This window comes from Balearica regulorum, chromosome 6, assembly GCF_011004875.1.
Source record: "Balearica regulorum gibbericeps isolate bBalReg1 chromosome 6, bBalReg1.pri, whole genome shotgun sequence".
In the NCBI taxonomy this organism is placed as follows: Eukaryota; Metazoa; Chordata; class Aves; order Gruiformes; family Gruidae; genus Balearica; species Balearica regulorum.
Genome location: NC_046189.1, coordinates 38,537,783 through 38,562,570, shown reverse-complemented (window position 1 = coordinate 38,562,570; position 24,788 = coordinate 38,537,783). Strand labels below are relative to the sequence as shown.

At 39.5% G+C, this 24,788-nt stretch overlaps 1 protein-coding gene across 2 annotated transcripts in view; it reads right to left on the bottom strand.

The window, feature by feature from the left end:
- ARHGAP15 (Rho GTPase activating protein 15) overlaps positions 1-24,788 on the bottom strand; it is a 333,201-nt gene that overhangs the window by 81,328 nt on the left and 227,085 nt on the right. The gene's annotated exons all lie outside the window — the stretch shown is intronic.

Below are 24,788 nucleotides of genomic sequence, written 5' to 3'. Positions count from 1 at the left end.
TCAATAGGAAAAAAAATAAAAATAAAGGATACTTCTTTTTGCTCTCTGATATTTTATTATTTCTTTGTTTGCAGAGGTTACTTCTATCAGTAAGTAAATATCACTGTGAATTTCTCTTTGTCCTTCATCAATCAAAACCGGTCCATTATAAGACTAGGGCAACTAGATCAAAACTCCAGGCTGTGTAGTCGTATCACCACTCATATTATTACTAAAAGTGCATCTATATTCCAAACTGGGATACCATAACCCCTTTGTCATTTTCCAATAAAAAAGACCATACCAAATAGGCAGAGCACACCGTAATTAGCAGCTGGCAGAGAAAGCTGTAAATCTGTATGAGTTCTGAACGATTTGCTTACATTGTTGCTTTGTTGACAAATGATGCTGTACATGTTAATGTTCCTGAAATGTCCCCATTGCACCTGACGTGCCAATAAATGCCAGCCAGCTGTATGAATTATGGAAATAAGATTTTTGTTTATGAAGGTATCCCAGACATTTATTTTACTGCATGCCTCTTGACAGATTTAATGTCTGGAGTTACATTGAGAAGATATTTGCTACCTGACATAATGGATAATGGAAACTTTAAAGGCTTTTTTTTAATGATGAGACTAATATATTTTTTTAATTTTACCTTGTGGCTACACATTTACTCTCGATATAAAGCTTGCATATTTTAAATGAAATGATACTAAATTGTTCCTAATGTACAATGAGTTGGATGAAACCAGTGCTGCAGCGTATGAGAAAACAGGGGAAAAGTATCTCCGAGAGCTGCTAAAGCAGGAACGCTACGTGCAAGTTTACCTATTTTCTCTTAGTTTATTTTATCTCCTGTGAACATTTACGAGTATATCATTAGTGCACAGAGGTAGCTGTTAAGACTTAGGCATTTCAAAGTATGATAAAAATCTTTTAACAGACGTATTTATAGCCGGCTCCATAAAACATTCATTTAATATGCTAAGGCAAGACACAGAGAACATAGAAATGTGTACATCTACCAACTATATTTAACTATTTTTCACTGGATTCAGAACCAAAAAATCTGTCACTGAACTCTGAACATTTAAAAACAAGGTGTACGTTCTTAAGCAAGACCCACACAGACCAAAAAAAAAAAAAAAAAAAAAAAATCCCTTTAAGCATTAGAGACATGAAAACTCTTATTCCGACCCTGCTTGTAGCAAGCATCCCTATTCTGGCCAAGGAAAGCGATCTCACTCAGCCCGTCTCTGCAACATAAACTCTGATAAGGCTTTTCCAGAGACGGGTTTGCAGGTTCCTCTCAGGTTTCCCCCCAGGCACACGCCGCTTCTGCCCAGCTCCCCGCAGAAGGCGCCCCAAAGCCGTCGCAGCGCCGGGGCGGGCAGCAGGTGCTGGCTCCCGGGAATCCCAGCGCCGCGTTTTCCCTGCCCTGCGAGCGGGGAACCTGATTCCTGCTCCAAAGTGGAAAAATTTAGCCTGGCAGAAGAGCCTGTACTACGCAAGCCCTTCAATTCTTCCTCTATTAGCACATGTTAGTGTATTGTCAAGAGGAACAATAGCAACCCCACAAACTATTTATTCCATCAAGAACAATTTATTGTCTTTTGTAAGTTCGTTTCCAGCTTCTGAAGCTCAAGAGAGAAAAATCTGCTGGTTCTTTAAAACTTCAGATGTTAGGGACTATTTGTAGTCATCATATAAATGGGGGTGGTAACCAAATTAACCAAATTCATTTTGTAACCACAAATCATTCCTATTAAAATGCTCCCTTCTCACCCCACCTCAAAAGAAGAATAAGAATAATAAGAAAAAAAAAAAAGGAGTCCAGATGGTTAAAATTATTTTTAAGCAAATATTTAGTGGTTACAGTTGAATTCTTCTGGCACACATTCTCCACTACAAAAATGACACCCCACATTCACTGTGTTAACCATTTTCCAATGTGCCAGCCAAATGAATGCCTCGGAGAACACACACACACACACGTTATGGAAGCATTATCAGAAATGCTACAAAGCTCCTTTGCGATTTAGGAATAAAGGAGGGCTACTTTACACTGTCCGGTAGAATTTCTTCTCCAGGTATAACGTGCAACTCCTCAACGGGCAGCTGAGTTTTCTAAAGCATTCCCTTTCTTGAAGCAGAACTATTTTTCAGCACATTTCTTTATTGCTAATGTCACTGGGAACTCTATTTGGGAAGTGGGGTGAAAGGGGAGGAAGGCTTGTACCTAAACATTCACAGTAACTGCCATCTCCATATTTTGCACAGTTTAGAAACCTTTCACTAAAACGCAAAAAGTACCTTCCTTTATTGCCTGTAACCTAATTTAGCTGGTAGAAGAAGCCACCCAAGGAACTCCCTTTGTTGCTCTGACAGTCGCTTTAATTCTCCCATGTTTTTTCTCAGGCTCGTTCACACGTTGAGCCACGCTACTTGGAGTGCACCGATGTTATATCCTTGCATTTTCAACAGATTTAACCGCCGCCACCACTGCACGCACGCCCCTCTGCAGAGCCAGTTCAGCAAACTGGTAGGAGGCTGATGGGGAGAAGCAAGAGCGCTCACACCAGTACGGGGCTGGCTGCGGCGATGGACGGCCGGGGAAGGCATCCCCCTGCACAGCTCCTGCAAACTGGTTGCTCCAGTCTGGCATCCCAGGAGGCTTGCCAGATGGAGCAACCTTCTCCGCAGCAGAACTGCAAGCTGTGCTTCTCGGGAAACTCGAGGCTGTAACCCTTTCCCTCTTCCTCCACATACCCTGTTGCTTCCAGATTTCCTTTGATGCCTACATATAAACAACCGAGACAAAGTCTTATTTCTCAGAGACACACAAACTTAACTTGGTTCTAATCCTTTTTCCAGCAAATTAACCCCAGATAACTTAGCACTATATATATAGCTTTGGGAATAGAAGTTAATTCATTCTAGGTCAGAGCTAAAACCGTGCATGTGATTCGCACGAAATGGACGCGTGTATTGTGGTTGCTCACATTTTTCAAGCAGAAGAGAAGTTTGTTGTGAAGCTCCAGTGCTTGGATATCATGATGTTTGCATGGTAGACTTATGGGTTGTTTTGCGCAGACATTAAGGTTGGTTATCTAGCAATCTTTATCTACAGTTGATGAGGCACTGCTAGTAAAAAGCCTGACAGAAACAGCAATTTAAAGTTAACAAAGGTTTATTTTGGTAGAAGTTAAGAACTGAATTATATATGTTTGTTAAATGAAAGGAAATACATGTCTGTCTCTATATATGCATGTGCATATGCACACCTGTTTTACATTGGTGTAACTTCCCTGATCTCAGTGTTTTACATCAGGATACCGAAAGGTAAATCTGACCCATACCATAAGGTCTCCAAAGGGCTAACTCTCGTTATTTTTGTTACAAATGCCTATATTTTGCTCAGTAGAAGATTAAAGCTAATGTATAGCAGAAGAGCAATGTAAGGAATCCGACGGTAAGTCTCCATCCTCCTTTCGGTACCTACGCAGTGGGTAGTACAGGAACTCAGGCTCCACTATCCATTTTCTCTTTCACGTGCATGGAATTCATTGAAAGTAATGGGAAGGAAATTACAGTAGTCTCACAGGTCTCTAACAAGAGATCACTGTGTGGAAAAATGTGACTTGTCAAGAGCTACTTTCTTTGTATTGTTTCATGAGAAAATACGCCATAAAGAATAGCTGAAACCTAAAAGGTTTGCATTCCTTTTCTGGTATTAAATCAAACCAGATATTGGTAAAAGGTGCAATTTTACTGGCGACATACCAAAAGGTGGTAATATTCCTATTGACTGGGGCCAGTGGTTGGCATAAAACATGTGCTCCGTTTCCAGTAAATTATTCCATAAATATTTGCATTTTCCCTCTGCAGCTCACCATTTTAGTAGTCTGTTTACAACCAAGAAAATAAACACACAAATATCAAATAAACGAAGGAAAGAGGTCTAATTAAAGGCTAAACTTACTCACTTTGGGGGAGCAATTACTCTCAAGTACTCCTGCTCTTTCCTCACATAGGTAGAAATTCACTACCGAGGAAAAAGAATACCTCAGTCGAGCCCGAGTAATTTGTGTATGAACAAAGCAATATATATATATATATATTCTGCAAACTTTCACACGCGCGTATGTCCCGGCAGAAGAGAGGTTTCTGAGGAGCCAAGCAAGCTGCTCCAGACCTTGTGGTGAAAGCAAAGCAAAGCAAAACCAGGTGAGAGCCGAGGACCGTAATAGCGTATTAAACACCCCGTTAAATGGCGATGGGGCACAGAAGGAGCACTAACCACCAGGACCAGCTTTGGTCGCGTTGTGTTTTATGATGGAGAAGAAAACCCCCGGAAGATGCCTGCCTCTGTGCAAGGCGGGTGTGCAGGCAGCCTCCAGCGCGGGCACCGCTCTGCCCTTATCTTGTTATAGAAAACATTACCTGCCTCGCTCCTTATTACTTATGTTCTGCGCCGAAGAGTGGCACGTTGATTAATTACTACTCTAAAGTGCTTATAAAGCATCGGTCCAAGGCAGGTTTACTAGGTTGGGGCCTCCTATGATTTATTGACTAAGGAAAAAAGCAAAGGCCATTTGTGAAGGAGCTCTTTTCTTGGGGAGGGGGGGGGAAGTAATTTAAATTACTCATCCTCTGCTCCCCCACATTAAAATGCCTGACCCTAAGGAATAAAGCCAAAGACTTTCTTTTGCTGAAACTTATGCAAAAAAATAAAGTCACAGAGTTTTACTCCCCTTCTCCTTAAAGGACACCCTGCAAATGTTAAGAAACAATCTGAATCAATTGGTAAGAAAAGTCTAAAATGTTTTCTTTTGCTGATATAAGGAGCTGATCAGAGAACTTTAAAATAATTAGAGCATTTCTGCTCTCATACTTTTTGCTTTTTCAACATTGTTGTTGGAAAGGCAGAAGAAATAGGAAAGCATAAACACACACACGAGGCATATCCACAGGAAGGATTCATTTGGTTTTGGTTTGTCTCTGTTGCTATTTTGCCCTTTTTTTTTTTTTTTTTTACCAGTGGTAAACTGGCACTTTGGGTTTACTGCGCTTCACTTGCTAAAGCCTTTTAATAGTATACACTGCAGGACTGTGAGAGAAAAAGATTCCCATATGACAGAGATCCTTTGATATTGTTACTTCAACCACAACTTTGAAATACAGTAGCTGGTTTTGTGTGTAGCATATGACAATTTTTCCCCAAGTCTTATAAACTTTGATTTACTTAACTGCTGTCACTGATGTGACTCACAGAGAAAGAAAGCATGAAGAGATTGAGAGAAACAGCTAACGTGTTAGTCTATTTGATGCCACGGGATTATACGGTACAATAATTAGTATGGTCTGTATAAGAAGTCTACAAAAAAATATTGGTATCAAAGAAAGGAAAGAAGATAATGTCAAATACTTCCAATAATTTTGTCACAGTTTCAATACAGTATTATGCAGGTTTTCTAATAGAATTTATTTCTGTGTAGTAGTTAAAGTTACACTAAGCATGAGAGAAAAAGAAGATATAACTCTGTTCTTGTACACAGTAACGTGACAACTTCCACTGGATTTGCTGGGACCTTTCACCTGAGGAGCTCGCACTCATTACCATATATTCTGCAATAATCGAACGTAACATCACGCTAGCATTCCTTTACAACATCATGCTGAGCGGTAGCGTTACAACTTCACAAAGCAGTGTGATTGAGGGTGGCTACCTTTCTTCTGGAAAAATGTAGTATATGGTTGATCATCTTTAAAAAAAAAAATAAAAAAGTCTTTTGTAGTGAACACACTCTTTCTACCGCTTGCACCTGGCAGGTAAACATACAACCTACATCTCAGCAGAGCTTTAGTGTGAGGGCCTTCAACGATTCCCTAAGAAATTGCACGTGGGATTGTTAATTCTATCAGAAGAAATGAAGATTTCTCCTGGGGAGAGCCAAGGTGATTTGGGGATTTCCTCCCCGCCCCACTGACAGTCTGTGCGGTCTCAACAGCTCATTTGTGATCATCTCCAAAGCAGACTGAGGAGCGCTCTGGAAGCAGCCTGGAGAAGGATACCAAACACATTCAGGTGGGATCCAGATCCCCAGCCTGTGAGTGCAGTGTCCTGTCCCAAACACAACCGCATACAGCGACCATGCACCCAAACTTGGAAGGTGCATATAGCATTTGCAGATCTACCACGTGCATTAGGAAGTATTGATGCCACAAAGCTGAAGGAGGGAAGGATTTCCTCCAGAACCTGCTGAGATGCCTGGCCCTTAGCTTGCGTGCTTTGCTCAGGGAAAAGGAATTGCCTCTTACCTCTCTATGGTGTAGTTTACCTATATGTAAAATGAAGACAGTGCTTGCCCTCAAAGGGTCTAGAGAAGCTTAATTAAACAAGAGATTCTTAGCCTTAATCAGACTTCTCTCATTTGCTAAGTACATGGGAAATTGTTCTGCTCAGGAACAACTTGACACCATGGCAAATGAATCAGCTTCCTTACCATTTTGCATTTAGGAATTATTTTTCTTGGGAATAGATACTTATGAAGCTATGAAAAAAATACCCAAATCAAACAAAAAACCAAATCCCCACATTTCTCTCACTGCTGATATTTCTCCTTCATATTAAACATTTCCTGCATTTTTATTTTATCGGGGAATCCTGCCTTTGGGAATTGGTTCCCTTGTCTAAACCCACAGAAGATGGCAGACTGCAAAGCGCTCACTTAATCCTAGTACAGGGGCAAGGAGATGCATGACAGAAGATGTGATGGGTGTGTGAGAGCTGCTAGGTGCATATGGGGTGGTCCTCCTTCATCCCACCTCATCTCTCGACCCCACCCCTTCCCTCTGGATACCACGGTTTGGGAGAGGAGGAACCCCATCACCATCACTATGAGTTTAGTCTCTTGCCAGAAAGAACCAAGTGTTGGTCTTGCCAGACGCTGGACAACGTTGGTGACATCCAGTGCCTTTCGTACATACAACAACTTCAACATCATTCGAGAAGCTCAGAAGAATTAAGGTGCCATGCGGAAGCACACAGGGTCACATCTGTTTTAAAGCCAGTCGGTTATTTTTAAATGGGACTTGGTAAAGAAAGGCAAAAGAGTTTCAAAAAAGTAAAAACTCAATGATTTCACTGAAATATTATCTATTTGTGGCATAAATAGATGCGGAGCCAAATAATTCTGAAGTATCTAAATTGCACCTTCCCTCTCCCACTCACAGAATCTGCTTTAAAGCAAAAATGCCAAATTAGTACAAGAATGATAGTTCTCATGGTATCTGCTGCCAGGCTAAGAAGGTACAGAGAATATCCTGAGAAACTCTCTTCCTAGGAAATATTAAGTCCAGTTTTGAAAGTTATTAAGGGTCCACAAAATTAAGAGAAATATCCAAAGATTTGGTATCTGACTTGAATAAAATTTGACCTCTGGCCCTCAGAATAAATCAGCAGTATACATGTGAAATTTGGGGTTTTTTTTCCTTCCCAAGCAAAGCATATCAGTGGATCAAGCAGAGGCAGAAGAGGTTTCAAATATATCAAACTCTTTTTTACCGATGGGTACTCTGGAAACTAGCTGCTTCTGCTTTAGCACCCGCCTGTTGGGAAGAGATCTGAGGCTGGTGCTTGAAGTCAAATGAATTCAGGCCAAGTTTATTCATTTTCTAAATCGTGATCTCTGCAATGCCCTCCCATTCCTCCTGTCCCACCATTCCTCTTGGGTTTTGCCCATCCCCAGCCCTGCCTCCCCCACCTCTCCCAGGGTGCTCCCAGACACGAGCCTTGGCTCCGTGACAGCTTCCCCAGTGAGACCTGGCTGGCAGGACTGAAATACAAGCATAGGCCAGGAATGTCCTAACCCTTTGACTCTTCAGAAGCACCAGAGCCAGGATTATTTGCAAAACCTCCTGGGTGCACCCTTGCCCTGTTCCTCTTCCTCCCTGGCATCATGGTGTACCCCAACAGACAGTGCCTTCCTGCTTTCCCCCCCCGCCCCAATTATTTTCCTACATCTAGTGATGGCAAGTCCCTCCAGAGACACCCTTTCCAGCCCCAGCCCCTACTATTTTCTGCCTGTGGTCCAGCACCACGTTTGCCGGTTGCCCTCCCAGTTTCCACGTAGCCTCTATTGTTCCTCAGGAAGGGGACGGTTAATCAGGAGACAATTACATTTAACAATCTTGGGCAGTTTTTTTGGATGGTTTCAGCACTGTGAGCGACAAGATGCTGCCTTCGGTGCTCAACGTCTGTTAAAAACGCTCTTGCCCAGCCCTACGTGCTCGCTTTGACTTGCCGGGCCGCACTTCATTGTCCCCTGCATCGCACCTACGCCACCGAGGCTGCGTCATAAACTGGGTCACTGAGCTGATCTAGGTTAAAAATATCCCAGATATTCTTTAATGGAGTGTCAACAACTATTCTCAGGCTGAAGAGCGACTGGAATACCTCCTAATAATCTTGCTTACATATGCAAAAAGTATGCCCTAATCTAAAATGTATTTATAATATAAAATGGAGTTCAACATTTGACCTGAGCGTATCCCACTCTGTCACACAGACAAAGGAAATAAAAACGTGTTGCTGTAATTTCTTTGACAGTAAAAAACCAAAACAAACAAGAAACCTCACACATATATGTCTAGGCCAATATATATGATAATGTGAAACAATGAGTTAGATTTTTCATGGCTATGTTGAAACTCATCTTGTTAGTTCTAAAACTGCAGCAAGTAAATGTGATTTTTTTTTTATATCAAATTCTAAATAAATAAATACATCCTTAAAACTTAATTGATTAAAACTTTTACTGACTTTCTATAGAGTTTGGAATAAGAAGGCTTCACAGCCAGGGCTATGAACACTTCCTTTAGGAAAAATAGCATCATGATGATTACTGTTGTTTGCATCGGTGATGGTAGTTTAATACTTTTTTTTTTTAAATTATTATTATTAATAGTGGTAGTATCACCATCTGGATTATTATAACCACAGTAGTGACAAGATGCCCTAATAAGATCCATGCCCCATTGTGTCAGTCATAAAAGCGCAGAGCAAGAGTGAGAAAAAGTTTATAATCTAAGCAATTAAGGCAGACAAAAGGTGCAGTGAGAAACAGAGGCGCAAAGAGATGAACTGACACAAGAGTCCATGGAGGGACCCAACGTTAAGCCTCAGATATCCGGAGTTAGCATCTATTTAAACACAGACTTGTTTGTCTGTACAAATATATATGTATTAATGCATATCACATTATCCAGCTTGAAGAGTGCATACCAGGATTAGAAGGGAAAAAGGAAAAGCTGTGATTTGGTGTTTTGTTTTCCTTAGACAAAAAGATATCTTAAAACTGGACAGACTGAAAGTGGTACAGCACAGAGCAAACACGAGATTGAGCTTTGCTGGTGACTAACTTCAGTCAAAGCAATGCTCAAACCACAACCCATTAAAAAAAATAAAATTCAGAGAATAACTGTTTGTAGGATCTGAATCTGATCATGTTTCCAACAAGCAATGGCAATGTACTTCCTGTTGGGATACGGACAACAAATAAGAAACTTGGTGGTATTCCAGCTGATGAAGACTCTGGTTAAAAGAAGGCAGACAACGTGCATTTTCTAGCACGGAGAAATTCCTTGCAGCTCTTACAACCAATCGTTACATACGCAAGTTCAGAAAGCCTCTCTTGTGCTTTGCCGATGTGATAACAACGAGTTAACTATGAAGCAAAAAATAATATTAACCTTTTTTTTTATTTTTCTTGTACTTTAATTTTGATTTGTGCTATAATTTAAATACTTCATATACTTGGTATTATGTACTTTCTTTTACATTTACTTTTTAGGTGCCTTACAAAGACTGTTCTATTGGTGAGGCTGCTATAACTAATTTTTTTAAATGAAAATATTTTTAGATTATTTCATGTTTAAATAGGCCAGATATTTCAGCCTCATTTACAGATGTGAACATGCCCAAAATATTTCAGCAGCTTAAGCCCTTTTTCCGTGTTGCATTTAAGCAGTCAATTTGAGAGCTGCTTTTTGTCTCAAAGTTATTTAAAGTCTCATCTTGTCATTAAGTTACACTACGAGTAATCTAGAGTTCAGGTTCACACATGACAGTTAATAATTTTAAGTTCTAGAACAGAAGAATTCAAAATTAAGCTTTACATTACCTAGGGAAAAAAAAATAGTTATTTTTTAATCAATAGAAATAACTTAGTCCAAAGTGTAACTGTGAGGTTTTTCTAGCAAAAAAGTTATTGCTAGAACGTTCAGCTCAAATTCATAAAAACAAATACACAAAATGACATTTAGCTGCAAGATCACATTTCCGTAAAGATAAACTGTAAGCTCTGCACTGCCATTGCTACCAAACGCTGTTTATCCGAGCTTTAAATTCTACTCCCAAATTTGAATAGACTGCAGAGCTAGCAGTGTTGCTGAAGAGCAGTATCAAAATATGTGCCTCCTGGGTCTAAAAACCACAAGTTATTTCAGCTTCTGCTAAGAATTGAGGGATCTTTAAAAAGTTGAGTACAGTAAGTAAATAAATAAATACATTATCTACCTTCGCGACCTTTCTTTTCCTGAAAGCAAACAGCGTCCATCATTTGTAACTTGACTTTCCATAAAAGTAACAGTTCATAAAAATCTGTGAAACTACTACCGGGAACAAACAAATTAAACAATGACAATGTAATAAAATAAAACTGCTGTTATACTCCTATAGTAGAAGAATTGCTTCTTCGCTGGGATTAATACATCTTGCAGAAAACAATTTTAAATAATGTGTAACATATGGATTCGGCTTTTATTATTCTTCTAAAAGAAGACAATTATATTTATGTGATAAACTGTTCAGTGTTAGTAGCATAATGTTTATATTACTGGCCACTTAAATAGTCTTTGGCATAGTTTTATAAGGAACAGCAGCCTCCAGATCTTTTGAAATCCATCTTACAAAGTAAGTCCTGTCTGTTACTGGAATGCAATGGTTTTGCGTAGTTTTCTTGCTGGAAAAAACATACTGCAGGTAGTCTCGTCGTTAAACTGCATGCATGAAAAACTTTCTGATGTTTTAGCTGCAATTCCTACGGCATTTTAAGGCTTTCTGACAAAAAAAGTATCAAAGCCTTGTAGCTGTCGGGAAACGGGGGGAAAAAAAAAAAAGCAGCTTTCAATTTTAACTTTTTGGAAATGAATGATCATGATACACTGTTTTCTATAGTAAACGTTTTCAAGGTGTTTTTCTTAATCTCACTTTTATAAGCAGCTAGTTCCTACGCTCTCTTATTTTGCTGGGAGATTACATTTAAGAAAAGAATGAGTTTCGGGTAGTTTTCAAGGAGCTGCTTTTGTCCCCATTATATTCCAGATAATTTTCAAAGGGATTACATAGAAACCACAGAAGTATTTATCTCGATATCTTCCAGTGCTTCTGAGTCGAAATTGCATGCATTTCAAAAGGGAATAGGAATGTGTTACCAAATAAATATTTTCTGTTGCTGCTGTGTACAGAGATTTTGTTGTAAGCATTGCCGGCAACAGTCTTTCTGCATTGCTGGGATTCTGCTGTCCTGTGTGTCATTCAGATAACAAGATCATTTGGAAAAAATCATGCACGGTGAGCCAATGTATTTATTTAGGTTTATCAAAAAAGAAAGAGGGGAAAAAAAGAAATAATAATTATATCAATTTGGGGAACGTTACTGTCTTCATTTTTCACTCCTGAAGTACAAGTTTAGTATTTTCAATCCTCCACTTCTCGATTGCTTTAAAAGTTGGGGTTGTTAACAAAAGATAAAGTGAAGGGTATGTCAATTTAAAGAGTGTAACCTAATGGAAGTGAAATCTGCATATTCAGTTAATTTGGGATTTATTATCCCAGTAACTAGACTTGCAACTGTTCTAAAATCGTGTTGACTGAAGACTTGAGAACAGTACGAGTGGATGGCTACCCCCACCCCCATTCTTAAAAGAAAACCTCTGCCTGCTGCTTCCAATTTAGTGCAATCATGCCTCTTACTGGCCAATACAAGATGCAGCATTAGCTGTCACATGCAAATGAGTATTCATGGAGACTTTGAAATGTGCAATAAAGAATAAAGACATGCATTCTGTGAATAATTGTTTTCTTTTATAAAACTGGATCCAAAAGGGAGTGCCATTTCACCCAGAGTCTATAGCCTTTCTATGGTTACAATCTGCTGTTGAAGCCAGATATTAGAAATGAAGTGTGGATAAATGGATAGAAATGAAGTGTAGATAAATGGAGGACTCCAGTTTCCCGTGCTGTCAATCTTTCACAGTACTACATTTGCTTAACAAGAAATAATCCAACACATGTTTGTGTTTCTTGCTGTCTTGCTTTCTTTTCCAACTGGGACTTTTAAATGCATAGGGATGTAAAGTCAAGTTGTCCACCTTATATTAGCTTTTTTTTCATACAAAGCCTGACCTAAATTCTTCGTTTTCAACAGCACAGATACACAAAATTACACAGCAGTACAAGCTTCACTGCAAACCTAAAGTCTTTCAAAGCTCTCCCATATCACTTACCATGATGACAGAGAAAGAATAGCTCAGATTTTTAGAGCCTATTTAGATGCAAGGTGGGGAAAAAAGCCCAGCATGCTGTATGCAGATCCATGTACACATTTCTGGAGCTGTGAATAGCCAAGCTGAGTTCAGACGCACACACCTATTCACCGAGACTGCAGCCAGAAAGTCTGCTAGAGAACAAACAGCCGTCGACTCTCATTTATATTAAATCATGGCATTACACGGCCCTATCTTCTGCTGGCAGAACCTCAAATGCTTAGTCCGGTAGCGGGAAGAAAGTAAGCAGATGCCTGAATGGCAGCACCTTTGCAGCGAACTGGAGTAGATGAACTGCGGGAAACACTTCAGTTAATTCAGACTTGGCCGAGATGGGACCAGAGGTGGGACCAGAGGTGGGTAGAACTGGTTAGCCAGCGGGAAGAACGAATGCTAAGGATAAATGCTGCCTGTACCGCCAGGACGTCTGACCGGTGCAGGCATGCGTGGAGGCTCAGCAGAGGGGAAATACCCCCTCAGAGGTAACTCAGTGCCTTGGATTACAGTTGATCTGACAACTGGAGAAGTCCAGCTGAGCGGTCAGAGCTCCTCAGCAGGCAGGACATGGCCATGCAGGAATCCCAGAAGGCAATCAGAGGGCTGGGGGGTGTTACATTTTTCCCTAAGTCTAAAACAACTAATTCCTTCTTGCCCTGTTTACTACATACCTTTGCTTATCAGGAGCAATCTCTAGAAACACAGGCACACACACTGAAATTAATGACCGACATTATCATTACAACTGATATAATTGCTGTAAACAGAGGCATAAAACTGTGAGGGAGACGCTGAAGATGTTTCGCTATGGTAAAGAAGGGTGCCCACCTACAAGGACTGAGCACATTGACAAAAAACATCCTTTGGCTGTCTGCTCGTTCCTGTGATCCATGGTGGCAGGAAGACAGCCAGTTCTTTGTAGCTTTTGGTCTGTATTGTGCCTCCTAAGGGAGCTGAAAAGAGGATGACCCTGAGGCTAGGGCAAAGGATTTGAAACAAGGAGATTCGGTTTGTATTCCTGAATCATCACAAACTTCCTTAGGCACGTTACTCAGCTCCTCATTTTCCTACTTACCAAATATAGCTAGTAATATTTTGGTATCTCACAGAGATGTTAGCACAAGCCTTTCAACATACATATCTGCTCATATATTATCTCAATGTAGCCATTTTCAGAAGTGACTACAAAATACTCGGTGCAAACACATAGCTCCACGAGGCTCAGCCATGCAAAACACAATGCATGGTGATGCATCCCCACCACCGCAGGAACGAAGCCCAGGACCTCATTCACACGTCAGACGTACTTGGGGCTCCTCAAGGATGAGGTACCTTTACTCTGTAGCTCCAGCACAGAGGAATTTAAAGCAGCTTATTTACGGATCTTTGCACCACCGTCCATTGCACAGGTGGCTCTGAGCTTGGAGATGCATCACAGGGGAGACCCGCATTTGAAGACCTGATTTGGCTTTGCATTATTCTGAGCCCAAAATCCACGTTTCAGAGGGCGACTGCAGCCTTATCTGCAGTCTCTGTACACAGTAGGGACTTGGCAAATGGAATTTGGTGAAATGGCACGGCGCACTACATAGGAGACTGACTATAACTCAACAGATTTTGGCTCTGCTCCTAGCTCTGTCACTGATTTACCATGGAAACTTGGGCAAATCTTTCACTCTCCCTATCCTTCATTTTCCGTACCCATAATGTAAAGATAATGATGCTGCTTTGCAAGCTCTTTTGAGATCTCGAGATGTTAAGTGCTGAGTGCATTTTATTAACATTAATAGCACCCAACCGAGAAGATGCTGTATAGCGCTAGCCTGGCTGTCCCCAGAAAACAGATTGGTGTGGGGAAAGTGTGCATTTGTTAAGCAGCTTAGACATTGCTCATTCCCGTAATACTTCCACAATACATGAGAACAAGATCTGACCTACTAAAACAAAAGAAAAAAAAAAAAAAACACCAGAAGGAGAAAATTTCTAATGTGACCTGCCATCTTATTCCTAGCCCAGGAAAACTTGGGGATTTGCTAGAGATTATCAGTGTTTCTGTGTGTGGTTATTCTACTCAGCCACAACCACAGTGCTCACAACTTGTGGTGGAGACCACTTCCATTAGTAGGCATTAATCACCATTTTATACACTCCAGTTCAGCTATCACTGAAAAGACATTTAGTAGATGCACTTAGTTATATCCTATCACACTTTATATGTGACTCAATTTTAAAATAAGTTAATTGTACTGAATTATATTCCAGCTCTTGTATTTACAGGAACACAGTAAATTACAACGGATATTTTTAAAATGCCATCTAACATGCTTTGTTATTTTACGCTTCAATTTTCAATGTTTCTGCTCAAATATGTATCACAACATACAGAGTAGAAAGAGTTATGAAAAATTTATTATTAATGCATGGTTTTTTCCTCTGCTGGAGATAGAAGAACTTTGTTGTGAATGTTATAAAATGTTAAATATTAGAATTATTTAAAGTTAATAGGATGCCAAAGAAAATGACTAATAATACATTATACAATTAGATGCCTTTCATATTAGTGAATCCATTAACAAAATAGAATACATTCAAACAGAAGAGTTCTGATTTGCAATTTTTAGTAAGGATTGCCCATGTGTAAAGCTAAATTATTTATTCATTTTTTTTAAAAAAACTGCTGGATACATCAGTTTGCAATTATTTGCATTATGTTTGGACGTTTTATCATGTGGCACCGACTCAAAAATACGTATCTCTAAGTTGCTTTAGCATCTTCATTTGTGCAAAGCATTAAACATGGACAAAACAAAAGTTTCTTTTCCCAGATCCAGCAGGACATACCACAAGCCCTCGATATTGCTCCTTCAGCTGTTCTGGGTGTCTTTGTTACCACTCTTTAGCACAGATGTCCTCATGCAGAGATTCACATCGCCAGTTTGCCCTTCCAAGCGTAGCCTTTTTTTCTACATCAGCTCAATTCCCTCCTGTCCCACCCATACAGATCTCGAGTCAGGTATCACACAGCTTTGCCCGTGAAGTTATTCATATGTTATCGTGTGTTATTCTTCTGAGCACTGGCTACTACTTTTTCTGAAACTAGTTATCCTGTCTCCTCAACGGATGTCAACATTATCCTTGAACAAAACACTCAGCCAGCAGCTAACTTTTCTTATAGCAAGGCACAGCTTTTAGCACCAAAGTGATATAATCTTCTAGCCATTTTTCTCCCATATTTTCCTTTTCTTTTTGCTTTGATGTTCCGTCTCTAGAAAGGCACCCGACACCAGCTAAAGAAAGTTCCACCAAAAGCAACTAATCTCCTCCTCCTCCTCACATCCATGTTCTCTTCACTGCTGCTATCTACTTAATTAAGTCGTTCTCAATCTTCTGTATCATAAGCACATAATGTTGGTTGATGGAAATGTGTTTTGAAATCCCTGTTTGTTTGGTTTTTAATTATCTGATTACACTGGGGGGGGGGGGGGGGGGGGGAAGAGATCTCTCTTTGGCAAGTAAAAACCCAGCAATAGCACTCCATCTTTTTCTACTTAAAGATTTTTTTTTTCCACTTTCTAACAGTCTATCCAGTCCAGTCTTTCTTTAGTTCATGGGATTTCAATGTGCGATGAACCTAATTGCAGCCAAAGTTTGATAACATCATCTTAAAACTAGTTTCAAGTTAAAGGTGCTGCTTATTCTGATTTTTCCTTAGCTTGTGAGAGGTGAGGAATGCCATGCTTGGGGTCTGCTGAGGTTTATAGCAGGATTTTGGTATAACCTAACTCCAGGCTACTGTCACCCCAAAAATATCTCCTGCCCATATATATCCCAATGTCAGCCCAGGCTGCAACTCACAAGTGAGCCAAATCTCCCATGTCAGCTGGTAATAGGGAAAAAAAAAAGTGTGCGCAACAGGGACACAGAAAAGTATTATAAACGAGCAGAATTGGCTGCATCTTGGACACTGCTTGTGAAGTAGAAGGGCAAAAATATTGTAAAATATTTGTTCCATTATATTCAATTCTTCACATCCTAATAATTTCAAAATTTTACCATAGTTATGCTGTATAAATAATACTAGTAATCATATGAAGAAGAGCCAATGCGTTGAAATTAGAACCACAGATTCATAGGTTGATTTCAAAAGGCATCACTCTCACAACTCACCCTGAGGTGTTTGTCCACACGACGGGTTTTGATTAAGCTCAGATTATTACAGTAGAGTTGGGAAACAGGACCTTTGATCTCAAGAGATCTGAACAATCCCTGCTACTTTTACTGACAACAGCCAGGCTACAGACTGAATGGTGTTAACATTCAGATGAGAGCCGAAAACTCAAGTGAGAGCTACGCTACATTCTCACTTTTAAGACTCTGGTACCATGCATAACTTTGAAATTAAAATACAGTGTGACTACCTCTCTAAGTGTTTAAATTAATATGTTTAATAATCCCTACAATAATAAGTCTAAAGTGCAAATTAAGACTTGCAAGAAGAGGAGAAAGGAATATCTCTCTATGTACGTAGCATGTATTTGTTTAGGACAGTGGGATACAACACTTTTCTATATAAGAGTTTCTTAAAGTTCCTTTTTTAAAAAAAATCTTGTTTTTCCCACATATATATGCAATATTTTTAATACACATATATATGATAGGATTTTAATTTTTTTTTTAAAGCCAATGGTGTAGTAAAGAAAAATTATTCATTTGCCTAAATATAGGATGTAACGCTTCTTAAATGCTCTAAAACATCTCACCTTGCTTCTAGCACCCAGTTTCCAAGGGCACAACTCTCCTGTATATTCTCTGCTCGACCTACCAGCCTTGTGAGAGTCACTCTGGTACTCAGCATCCTCTCAAGTGGCACTAAAACCCAATGATTAGGTAACTGAATCTAGGCCAAAACGTCCAAAGAATGTATTAAGGGAAGATGCTTTCCAGTACTATGATAATTTGCTCATAAAAAAAATCCACTGAATTACACAATAATATTTAAAAAAGACAGAAAAAAGAAAAAAGGAATTAAAAAAAGAGACAGACATACAGACAACACCCTCTCCCCCCAAGAAATATTCAATTTTAAATCCATAAAAAATGGTGGTATGAGTGACTTGAAAATTTCTTATATAAACTAATTTCTTTTCCATGGGAATCTGTTTCTAAGAAAGACTGTATCCACAAATAAGACAGTCAATAAAAGAACATGACTTTCCTCATAAAAACAAAAGTTTCCATTAAAAAAATACTTTGGATTTTCTGCTTTTTTTTCTCCTAGATCTTTTTGTTTGAATGTTTGCCAGTTTGGCCCCCAGTAACATCCCCGCTTGGACCCCAGCACTCTTACCTCCAGCTGAAATAACCAATGGAGTTCAACAGAGAAAAGCATTACCAAAGCCTCCCCCAAACCAAAATCACTCACTACTCACAACAGTTGTATCTACCACAGTATTTATGGTTTTCCCAGTTCTCAGTATACAGGAGACCACAAATACCATGATAAAGCCTAATTCCACGGTGTGGTAACTTCTCATCCCGTGCCACCCTGCATAATATTATGTAATGTCCATCCACATATAACATCACCCTTTTTGTTGCAGACCCTATTGCAAGTTCGTATTTGTCAGCTGGTATTACATACAAACCACAGAATTATAGATATTGACCACAGGAGAGAAAACCACCCCAAATATTAGGCCACACCATGATCTTGTAAGAGACATTGAGCATGACCAACTTTAAGCAGGAACTATGCAGCTTAGTTCTCCAGGGTATCCATCTCCTTGGAACACAAGATCATCCCATGCAAAATACCTCTGACGTTTGGTTCAGTTTATCTGGCAGTCCCCAGCTTCTAGAGATTATTCCTTCATCCAAAAAATCATAGCTAGAAAGTCTTCCTATTAAGACTTTTAACAAATGACTCGATAAATTATTTCCTTTCCTTGTTCTTTAGGAGCTCTGTGGAATGGTATTTCCTGTAGCATTACTATCAGAACAACAAACCCAAACAAAGAGTCACCCGTGACAACAGTGAGCATCCCCCCCCCAAAAAAAAGGCAATCCCTTGCTACGGCGTGCAAAACTACAGTCCTTCTCAGCGCCTAAATAACGCTCCTCGAGGGGTTATCAAGAAGCTCTTCAACTTCTTGAAGTGTTACTAAGCAAAAAGCTATTGTAACGCAAATAGTGCTGTGGTTAGAAAAGAAATAAAAGGCGTGTCTTAAATGCTCGATCATACAATACGTGCCATAAAATCTATGGTATGTTTGTGGCTGACCACACTAACCCAGTTTACTGCCTCTTCTGCCCTGTTCTGCCGACTTATTCATCACACTGTTGAAAAGAAAAACATGACAATACCATTGGTAAGAGAAATTGCACAGTGACTAGAGCTACGGATTGGGCAACTAAGACTTATAATTTTGAAGATCCTTCTCTTTTTTTTCCTTCACACTGAAGACAAAATAAGTTATATTGGAAAAACATTAATATTCTAGCTCTAGCATCCCTTTTTTGTATACAATGCACATTATTTACAAAATAATTAAAAGCATTGGTTGCAAAAGTATTTATCAGGTTTAATCACCTGACTTATATTTACAAATCATTGTTTGGGGTACTACACTGTCCCCCCTCCCCTCTGGAAAAAGGGAAAGATTTGGAAACCACACCTTCTTTTGCATGCAAAAAATATTTTGTATCTTAAAATAGACATTTGAACACAGAGAGAAAAGGGAAGAACCCACATCAGTAACATGCATATATTAATTGATTCACCAACTACTGTGGGCTCAATTAAAGTATTCTGTTGTCAGAGTTTTAAAGCCTGAAAAAAATAAAAAAAAAAAAGAAAGAAAGAAATTCTTGGCTACAGCTTGGCATATGCAGGTCTTAACCCAGAAACAAGCTGTTTTATAATTATTTCTGAAAATTGCTTCAGTCCATTTTATTTTCTGTGCTTGCCTGGGAAGTGTGAAAAAGAAAGAAAAAACTATTTTTGACTCAAGGCTTTCAAGACATTTTGGTTCTCAGCTAGCAAGGAACCCAGTTTGAGCCTGATATTTCCAACGTGAACTTTGGACCACTCTTACTGGTTTCTCAGTCAGGAGGGCTACACGAATCGCTGCTGGCAGAAGCGAGGAAGGCATCGCAGGGAGAACGTCGCCAAGGCTGGAGGGTGGCTCTAAGGTTAGACCCTAACCAAGACACATTCACGTGATGCTAAGCAAACTCATGTACGCCTGAAATATACAACCAATAACCTAAACCATCTAAAAATACATGAGATGGCAGGATACAATGGGAAATTTCACTAATGCACATGCACGAGAAATGAAGGACCCGCAAACAGAGAGGAAAGTGACTGCAAGAGAGAACCAATCTCTCTCCCCCACACTCTCTTTTTCCAGTGATCCTTGCTGCAATTTTAACATGAAGCCCGCTACAGTCCTGTTGGACCTTCATGTTTGTAGCTGCTCTCTGGCAGCTGACAGAGGACCTGCTCTCCTCTGCCCACAGAGCCTTTGTTAACCGCAGGGCCGGAGCTGCTGGCTGCCTTTGAAATGGATATACTGGGTCAATGGAAACACCCGGGTATTTTTGAATGGGGAGGTTTTGGGGGTTTTTTTCTCTTTTCTTTCTTATTTTAAGGAAATAAAGCTGTGAAAAGGAGATACTTCTCTCCCCCCCCCCCTTAGTTCCCTCCTCCCTTTTTCCTCCCCCCCCCCCCTGCTTTTTATCCCTCTAAATGCTTCCTTCAAAACCACCCAGCCCATTTGTGCTGACCTGGCAGCTCCATTTCAAAGGCAGCTTCAGTCTTGTGTCAGCTCCACGGGCTCTGCCCGACGAGGCAGAGCCAGCCGGGAAACCACTCTGGTTCCTGATAGCCGAGGCTCAGACATATGGTCCCAGCAAGCTCGTATAATCAGTAATATTAAAAAAAAAATAAAACCCTAAGATTTGTTCCTCTTTTCTCATAGTTCATTGATAAAGAACATGTCAGTACGGTTGAAGAATCCTGCTGGTTAAAGGTATCATCCTTAGCTGCTCATATGGTCTGGGCTCTTACTTGTCAATTAGATTAATCCAAGCCATTTCAGAACAATAAATATAAGTACAGATGGAATATAAACATATTGAAGATTACTGTTTTTGACGGCTGTTGTTTATTAAATCAAAAATAATGTTGCAATGAGGATTTTGTTGGTATTTCAAATGGAAAGGAAAAGTAAATAGGAATTAGATATTCCTTAGGAAAGAAAAAAACCACCAAAACAACACAACACAAAACAGCAAAAACCAACAAACGACCACACCACAACCTCCAAAGAAGCCCATGGGTAATAAAAAGGCAATGATTTTACTTAAAATGCCACCTATGAACTACCTTTACAGAGGGGATATGGCACCTATAAACTCAAAACACTAGGTATGTTGAAATCCATAAAATTTCCAATTACTGCTTCAGAATTTATTGCGCACATATGGAAAATAATACTTGTAAAAGAGAAAGGGGTTTGTGCCTGGTGCTGTCAATACTGTGAAGGATGGGGTGATTATAAAGCAAATTAACAATACTTTTAAATGTGCATTCACTTATCTTTCCAATTAAATCCTTGTTAAACAACTGCACAGACAGTAATGGTGCTTCTGCAAAGCACTGATCAAGACAGTTTTATTGTAATTTTTACTCTGTAACAATTAATCAAGTAGGCATTTTCTTTATTATTAAATTATTTAGTTAATAAATATTCACAATCAGTTCATGTATTTGTGGTCTAAATTTTACTTTTAATTTTTCTTAAACTGAATTATATTCCAGCATTCTCTTATAGAAGAAACAAAGGAAATATATTTCTTTTTGCCAAAATGTTTTTTGTTAACCTGAGGTGATGTCAGGGTAAGAGTAAATTCACCTTTTTCCCCAATGTCGTTATCAATTTGGATATCTTTGGCTATCCTTTTCCATGTTCCGTAAGAAATGTACCTTTCTGCAAGAATGTAATATTTAGCCTCTGTAAAAATTCATTTTCCCCTCCCCTTTTGCTACATAAGTATAGTAACCAAGCTGTAAAAACACATTAATTGACCTTTGGATGGTACGTGGTGTTTCGCAGTTAACGCACAAGGTATTCCAATTGAAATAACGGGATGCAAAGGTCATCTGTACAGCAAATACCAAGCATTTTGCAAACAAAGCATTGGATATAAAGACAATTAGAAACTCTCTTGTATTATGTATGAACCAACACTTACTGAATGAACCAATAAGTATTGAAATTTGTATTTCTATGGTTAGTTTCCCTGAACATATATGCATTAGGATAGAATCCTAGTGTTTCAGCAATGTGTTATGAACCCTTTATAGCTCCATTTTTTTCAGTTAATTTAGTACTCATGAAAATTGCTTGTTTGACAGTCGTAGAAATTGAATGCCTTTCCAGCTACCCAGCAGATTAGCACAGGAGGCACGAAGAAGTAAGCTTCTACCTCCTCACCCAGGAACATCTCATCTTCAGGCACCGAGGGCCGTTGAGGATTGCTGGGACAGACACGTGCGAGCAGGACAGGGAACCCGTAGGGTTTAGTACAAAAAAACCTCCTTACCGCATTATATCACGGTGTGCATCAACACAACAGGTTCAACCAGAGCAGAGAGCACACCACAAAGGCACACTCTTACAAAGTAGCACCTTACAGATGAAGCGTCTTCCTTTGGGTTGTTTTTTTTTTTCTCCTCTCTCATGCACTTTTTGCCTTAGTGTTGGCAGTTTTTATCAGGTTAGAAGCTTGATTTTGAAAAGCATCTCCCACCTCTCCTCACTTTCTGATAGTGGTGCCTTAATGGCCCTGAGCAGCCCCACCTGGGGCTCCCCCAGCCCTGCCCATGGGCCTGGGACCCATGTCAGCCCCACCCTGGGGCTTTGGCCCAAAAAAATTGATCTTTTCTGCAGCATCCTCATAGCCTGGAACTGCCAGCACACTGTACATGGCTTAACAGACCCATTTACAGTACCTTATCCCTTTTCCTACAGGTGTGAATTAAAAGAATATCCTTTTGTGTAAAGGCTTTAGCTTACTGGACCTTGCTTAAAATCAGCAAAAGTCCTCCAGGTTTTTCACAAAATCCCTAAAGAATTGCCAAGTACCTTTTTTTTTTTTGAAGATTGCAACTATTAGACTAATACAGAAAGCATAAGAGGAAGGGGTATCTCTGCCTAATGTCTCTGGCTATTATAGAAGCCTTTACCATGGGTTCTCAGCCAGAAATACTGAATGACTGGTAGCTTAGTTTCTGAAACCAAAATTCTTTCAGTGCTTGTAGACTAAGAAAAGTACGAATTTCCTGGTGTCAGTTTGGTCCAAACAGCTTCTACTGCCTTGATTCAGTGATTTGAAAAATGATGACTTAGAGTTTTGAAAGTGCTGAGAGATGTTATAGCCTGGTCCTCTTATGATCAACTGATCTTTTCAGCTCTTAATGGGAAAATAAATCATAGATAAAAGATAATCCTGTTGCACAGAAGCAAAAAAGGTGTGATATCAATAGACTTTTACAGAAAAAGAAAACTCTGTGAAAGGGATAAAGTAAATAAGGTAGTTTGTTCTGCTGATACTCATGTTGGCAAGGTCAAAGCCCTCTTCAGGAGCTGCCTACCTCAAGAAATGAGAAGTAGTATATTCAGAGAATTTAAAAAGATACAAAGCATGTTGGTTTTTTTTTTTTTATTGTAAACCCATCCTCACCCCCAAAAATCTAGAATTTCAAGGGTCTTTTTAGATGTATACTGTTCGTGTTTCTTCTTTAATGATGAAGCTGTCAACTGTTAGTTTGTTTTCCTTTCATATTCACCAGTTCTTTCTTATTTAATTTTTGATGGTGCAGATGACATTAACAGTACGGGAAAATGAGCCAAATAAAGGTTTGCTATATTCTAATTAATGATTATTCTAATAAAAAATACTTTGATATGGCAGCCAGCCTAGAGTCTCTTCTATGATCTTTAATTTTCTATGTGAAAAATATTATTTATGTCCTATAAATGTAGGTGTAACACAACGGCAAACCAAGCAGGAAGAAAGAGCCCATTAAGTATTTGGCCTGTATAAGAACTGGTTGCACAGTCAATCTCTGCAATGTAAATAGGCTTTTTCAGAACATTTGTTTGCATTTATAATTAAATTAAACTTTAAATAAAATTAAAAAAAATCTCGATGGGAAAATCATATATATAAATACTGCTTTCCCACTGTTAACTACAGAAAAATGAAGCTACAGGGATTGAGCCGAGGAGGTCACAATAATTACTGAGTGAAAGTGGTGTGTGGAGAGTGCGTTATTAAACACCATCCCACTGCGGAGCTTTAGAGGACTGGTAAATAAGGAGGTCGGGAGCACATACCGGTTTTCCTAGTGACTTTTGTGACTTCATGAAACACTCTGAAGCTGCTGCTGTCCTCACCATCTAACTGACAGGGGACATGAGGTTCCTGGGGACATGGGGTGGAGACCGCTATTGCCCTCCCAAGCACACTGTAAATAACGGTACGTAGTGACTCAACGGAATGTTTCCTGCCTGGCACACGGAAAGGATGTTATTTAAACTATTGAAACAGTGGCCTGCTATCTAAAGGCATTCTTTGTGTCTGTGTTACTTCTTGAATGTTCTGATGAAAAATTACTGGATTATTTTTTGGGGGACTGAAATGCTAGGCTCTCCCGTTTCCCCTCGCATGGTGTTGGTGTCAGCTCTGAAGACGGCAGAGTGGCATTAGGGTTTACAGGAGATGACCTTTGGCATTTCTGCATGCATTTACCTGAGGAAAAGCTAAGTACAGACCCGGCTAGATATTTTTGTAGCTGGGATTTTAAGGAACGTGTAAGGGGGGCTTCCAATTTAAAATCTATTTTGTTATGATATAAAATGCATGAGTGCCCTACTTGTACCAATAAAGACTAACATAAGAAACAGTAATTATCACATCTGATAAGAAAACAATATAGTTCTCCAGAAGCACTAGTTTTCTTTGAATTTTCTTTGGTCACTCAATAGGCAGATTTCTCGCACATGCCCTAAGTAGCTGGTGTCAGAGTGGCTTTAAAGTACTATGAACTTCACCTTTCTATATTCATTTTTCACAGTAGTATAAACCAGCAGAAAAAGGTGCCTGGTACCTCTGTGCTACAAAAAGCC